Raw genomic sequence first — 6,000 nt, forward strand, 5'->3', positions numbered from 1 at the left:
ACAGTAAGAATGGTAAGACTATCGGTTTATGCATTTCCATTCCTTTATCCCCTTCTTTCTTGAGTTCTAGAACACCAAAGTTTGCATGGGTCCATGGCTGACCTGAAGAAAGACAGAATTCCCAACCTCCTTTGCAGTTAGGTCTTGGTCATAGAACCAAGTCCAGTGGACAGAATGCGAGTAGAAGTGCTCACTCCAGAGACGTGCCCCTTAAAGCAGGGAGTCATGCTGTTGCTCTCCCTCTTTTCCTTCCCTTGGACTGGCTGGAAGCAGACCCAGAAAAGAGGGTGGTGGGCATTTTCAGACCATGCGGATATGGCACTACCTTTGGAGGGGGACGGAGCAGCACACAGTGGCAGACATCTGAATCCCCAACATCATGGAGGTGAATATGATCCAAGGTGACCTGCCAGCAGTCATTGGTACATGGGAGAAATAAACTTGTCTTTTTGTAATTTTAAATGCATTTATCTTTCCATGTTAAAGGCATTTAAGAAATATAATGAACAAAATGAAAATATGCATGTGTGAATAGGGTCAAGGAGGAACACAGCACAAAGATAAAATCAGGAGTGTGGTTAGTATCAAAACTGTGTTCTGTGAAATTTTATACCATTCTAAAGTTGGAGCACAATTTAGCTCAGAGCTTTCTAGCTGACAAGAGTGTGAGGAAACCTAATCTGTGGCCTAATTCACAGTGTCCATGTGACAGAAGAAACAAACTAGTTTTTCTGGAGTACAGAAAGAAATCCATCTTTTATGTCCTGAAAATAATATGTTTTCTCATGTGATGACCACTGCCTTATACTATTTTATAGTAGGGCGTTACGCTGCAGATGGCTGTTTCTTATGACCTTCCCCAAGGTAGCTGAGCACATGATGACTTACTGGAGACACAAGCGACCCCCCTGGTAGCATGAAACACTACATATTCGTCCAACTACAGTGGGGTGGGGAGGAGGACAGACCTTGGAGCCCACTGTAGCATTCTGTTGATCTGTCTTGATCCAAACATGATGAGCCAGAGGAAATGGAATTCACCAGAAGCCATTTCAGGCAGTGCCTTCTGCCATGCAGAAAAAATGTTCTGACTAGGTAAAAAGGGGCTGGTGGGGATGTTCAGGATCAGAAAATGGCCACAGGCTTGCTCTATGTAGTACAGGGAAGAAGATTTTTGAAGTGTGTGTAGGAATGAGGTGGCGAAGGAAGGAGGTAGACTTGGCAGGCGGGGGGAAAGGCCGGGAAGGTGATCCCTTGGTGGCCAAGGCAAAACGTCTTTGAGATATATCAGGGAATAGGTGGTGGAAATTCCTTTCCCTTCTCCCTCCAAGGTCAACAATTCCTCACTATTCCTGTGCTTTCCTGTGAACTTGCTCCTCTTGGGGAAACCCCAAAGAAGAGATGGTCTGTGTGCCCAAGGGGATACAGGCAGAGCAGAGTGCAAGAGCAAAGAACGTTCCAGAGAACATCTGGTTATGTGAGTGCAAACTTAGGCACAAGGTTGTGTTGCATATCCATTGGTAATCCTCCAAAAGTGCCACTTCTCCCAAGGGAATGTGTAAGGTGCATTGGGCAGTGAGTCCCTAGCAGGCACTATAACCACAACCCTAGTGTTGTGGGGTCCACTGAGCTGGACCAAGGAGTGAAGTGTCCTTGTAAACTGCATTTCAAATGGGTAAAGGAGTTTAACAATAAATATATTAAGGGCATGAGGACACGCATCTCTCTACAAAGAGTATCACATTGAAAGCTTTCCTTCTGTCTAGTAAACAGTCTTGCCCAGAATACCCATGTGAGACCAATTCACTTGGAAACACAGTCTTGGTACATAGTAAACATTTGATAAGTACCTAGGAATGAATGACTTGGTAAACGTGTCTCATCCTGGCCTTACATGAGTTACTGAACTTGCTCTGGGCTTCAATACCCTCATCTGTAAAACCTCACAGTGTTTTGAAAATAGCCTAACACTCAGTGAGGACAAGATAAATGTTAGCTTCCATATGATTCATGGAGTGGATTAAATCAATTGCAAGGTCTAGGTTATATTAAACTTGTATTTGTTCATTGAACAAGTGTTGAGTTCTAACTGAAAACAATGAAGGCAGAACACACAGCTTGTTTACTTCACTATTCCCAGTGCTTAGGACAGGCTTCATGTATAATAGGTGCTCAATAAATGTTGATTGACCAAATGAATAAATCTGTATGCTGATCATTCTAAATTCTCACTGCATTGGGTTATCTTGTGGAAAAAAAGATACATGACTACAATTCTTTTAAGAGGTAGTAAAGAACCTGACCAGATTTGTTCACTTTTGGAAAAACATGGAAGATCCAACAAGGAGTTACTTCTGTATCATTGATGATTGGCTAGCTTCACAACTCAATGAACTTGTTTCTTACTTATGCTCTGTGTCCATCATGGATGGTCAGGGACTCTGTTCCAGGGCTCCTTGGTCTAAGACATTGACATGTGCCATGGCCAAGGGGGAAACACCCTGGTGAGTCTGTGTCAGCACTTAGATGCTCTCCACTGAAAGTGACACATCACTTCTGCTCCTAACCAACTAGCTCAGGCTAGCCACAGTGACCCATCCAACCCAGGGAACAGGAAGTTCAGTCTCCATGTGTCCAGAAGTGGGAAAACTGAGGATCAGTGGGCAGGATGAATCATTACCTCCAACAAGGCTCTCAGCTCAGACAAGGAAAGTTGTTTCTTTATTAAGAAATAGATAATTTTCATATCTATGTTCCAGTGCATAGGAAAAGATGAAAGTTTTATCATTCTTTCTGTAGAACTATCATGTCTCTAGTGTCCAAATATGACAACGACAGCATAAAATCAAATGAATAGAACAATCATAAAGATGGCAACATAGTTAATGTTTGCAATAACATGCTCATAAATTGAATTCATCTCTATAGAGAGAATAATTTCATTATAACCAAACTCTAGCATCCTAGGAATACAAGGATGGCTGAAAGAAAAATAGAATCCCCTCCACTGACAATGAAAGGGCATTTTCATGTACCTGTGTTCAAATCTACAGTCTGCCACTTAATAACTCTGACTTTGGAGAAGTATATAACCTCTCCAATCCTTAGTTTTTTACATCTGTAGAGTGCAATCTTCACCGTCCTTACTTCCCAGGGTAATTGTGAGGCTAAGACAATGAATATGAAGTGTTATTCAGCACCTGCTTGTGTGTGATGTCAGTGCTCAATGCCAGCTGATTCTATTACTATTATTATTATCATGGCATTGAGTCAATAGCTGGTTCAGACCTTATGTATCTCTTTACTCCACAAATATATATTGAGCGCCTATTATGTGCCACTTTCCAAGAGGAAGTTTCTGCCCTCATGAAGCTTACATTCTAGTGGGCAAAAACCGAGGAAACCAACAAGCAAATGAGCCTAGTGTATACCATGGAGAAAAAAAATATGGAGAAAAAATACACTAGTGAGAGAATTGCAAATGCTGTCTGTGGGCGAGGGTGGGATGGGTGAGGCACTATTTGTACAGGGTGCTCAGGAAAGATCCTTCTGGTAAGGTGGGATCTGAGCAGAAATCCGCAGGAAATGGGAATGAGGTAGGACACCATTCAATATGTGGTGCTGTTCCATCAGGAAATGGAGTTTAGGGGCACCCGGCTGGCTCAGTCAGTTGGGCACCCAACTTCAGCTCAGGTCATGATCACACAGTTTGTGAGTTCAAGCCCCGAGTCAGGTTCTGTGTTAACAGCTCAGTGCCCAGAGCCTGCTTCAGATTCTGTGTCTCCCTCTTGCTCTGCCCCTCCCATGCTCATGCTCTGTCTCTCAATAATAGATAAATGTTAAAAAAAAATTTTTTTTATTTTAAGGATATGCAGCTTTCAGTCCCTCTCTGCTTGGAGCTACCTCCCACCCTATGAACAAGCTTGAGACAAGACTGGTAGAGATTAAGAGACACGTGGCCCAGCATTGGTCTGCATCTTACAGGTGAGGAGGCAGGCTTTCCTTAGGCTCTTGTGTCTGGTGAGTGGCTGACTCCTAGTCTTTTCCCCTTTGCCACCTGCTCTTCAAAGTGAAGTCAGCAAAACTTGTGGGACTATTTTTAGTGGCAGATGCAGTGAACTTAGCCCTCCTTCTGGGGCCCTGAGGCTTCTTCCCAGTAGCCCAGGGTTGTTTTTGAGGTTCCTATAACCCTTGAGGTGTCAGCAGCTGAGTGTGCTATCCTCCTTCGTGGGGCTATTCCCTCCTGCGTCCCCAGGCTGTCAGGGGCCTGGATGTGAGCCCAGTTGCTGTGACATTCCTACCCGGAGGGAAAACCAGCAGCTTCACTGAAGCACACCTGAGTCCATGCCCCTACCGGGGCACTGTAAGTCTGCTTGCATGAATCTCAACAAAGACAAGAACGTCCCTGGCTGTTAAGCCATTTTGGGGGTGGAGAAGACTCCTGGGTCTGCTGTAGGGAGGTTTTCTAACAGAGGCATGATCATCCCTCACATTGTAAGTCCAGCACTGCCAGACACTCTCTAGGGGCAAGTCTCAGTTTCCTCATTGGAAAATGGGAATGGTAATGTCTGTTCTGCCTGCCCCCAGGTCTGTCACAATGATTCAATGATATCATGGATGTAAGCATGTGTCGGAAAGTCCTAGTAAAGTGCAAGGTGCTATTTCCATTATAGCATGAACAGTGTTTTTAAGTTTTTTAATTTACTTTGAGAGAGGGGGAGTGAGAGCACGAACAGGGGAGGGGCAGAGGGAGAGGAAGAGAGAGCGACTCCCAAGCAGGTTCTGTGCTGTCAGCGTAGAGCCCAACGTGGGGCTCGAACTCACAAACCATGAAATGATGACCTGAGCCAAAATCAAGAGTTGAACGCTTAACTGACTGAGCATAAATATTTTTGTTCCTGTTTGTGCAAATTACAAGAGGGTTTTGAGTAGTGGCGCTGTCTTCCTTCCTGGCAGCTCTCGACACAAGGGTGGTGGTCCCAGCCTAGGGCAGAGAGAACTGCTGCAGTCCTGTCCCACCTTGAGGCCCGTGTGCTTCGTCCTGCTGTCACTGAGTCATGGGGTCATGGATTTGGGAAGACCAACAATAACAATAGCTCACTTCTCCACGTGTGTGTGAAGCCCAGGAATGGCCTTTGGGTGTGGGTGGGCAGGCTGGGGTGGAGGGCAATTAAACCAGCCCCGGATTATTCAGCATGCCAAGCAGGGGTGGTGAGGGGCAGGCCCTGATTTTAAGATATCTTCCTCACCAGACAACAGATTTCTTACTTGGAATTTTATAGTTTCCTGTGTAAATTTGATTATAAATCAAAGAGCAGCTAATTTAGTCAGTAGTCATCTTTGAGCGAGAACACTAGATGAATCGGAGCCTCCCCCTATTTATAAAGCACTCATCCGTTCATGCCTTCATTCTCTTGTTTCCTTGTGTGAGAGAGGCAGCTTGGTTGATGGAATGGAAAATGTCATCTTTAGATTTAATTGGAATGGAGTTTGAATTCTGGCTATGCCTCTCAGGGCTGTGACCTCCAGCAAGTGGAGGAACTCTTTAGGACCTCAGTTTCCTCATCCATATAAAAGGTAGGAGATATTCCCCTCACAGGCTTGATCCAGAGGTCAGCACTGATTTGCAGATGGCAATCTGCACCTGGAGTAAGTGGCTGGCAGGCACCCTTTGCCCTCTATCATTGCAACTTTTTATTTATTCTGCAATCAGCAAATGTCTTTCCAGTGCTGCAGATGTCCCTGCCACTGCCCCACTCAGGTTCCCCCTCCAGCCCCGGGCATACCTGCCTGACTTCTTAATGTGGGCCCGCAGTGATTCCCAGGAAGGCCTTCTCTGCCTATGGAAGCCACTTGGCCCACCTTGCCTGACAGTCCATCAGGCCTGAAGGACCGGGGCACTATTGTCCCCTGGAAGTAGTCCTCATGTAAAGTTGGGTGGGAATTAGGATTTGTACACCCTTCAGGGGCAATATCTCCAAGGCTCCCAGAGTTCCAGGC

The sequence above is a fragment of the Leopardus geoffroyi genome, chromosome A2 (assembly GCF_018350155.1).
Source record: "Leopardus geoffroyi isolate Oge1 chromosome A2, O.geoffroyi_Oge1_pat1.0, whole genome shotgun sequence".
NCBI classification, from domain to species: Eukaryota; Metazoa; Chordata; class Mammalia; order Carnivora; family Felidae; genus Leopardus; species Leopardus geoffroyi.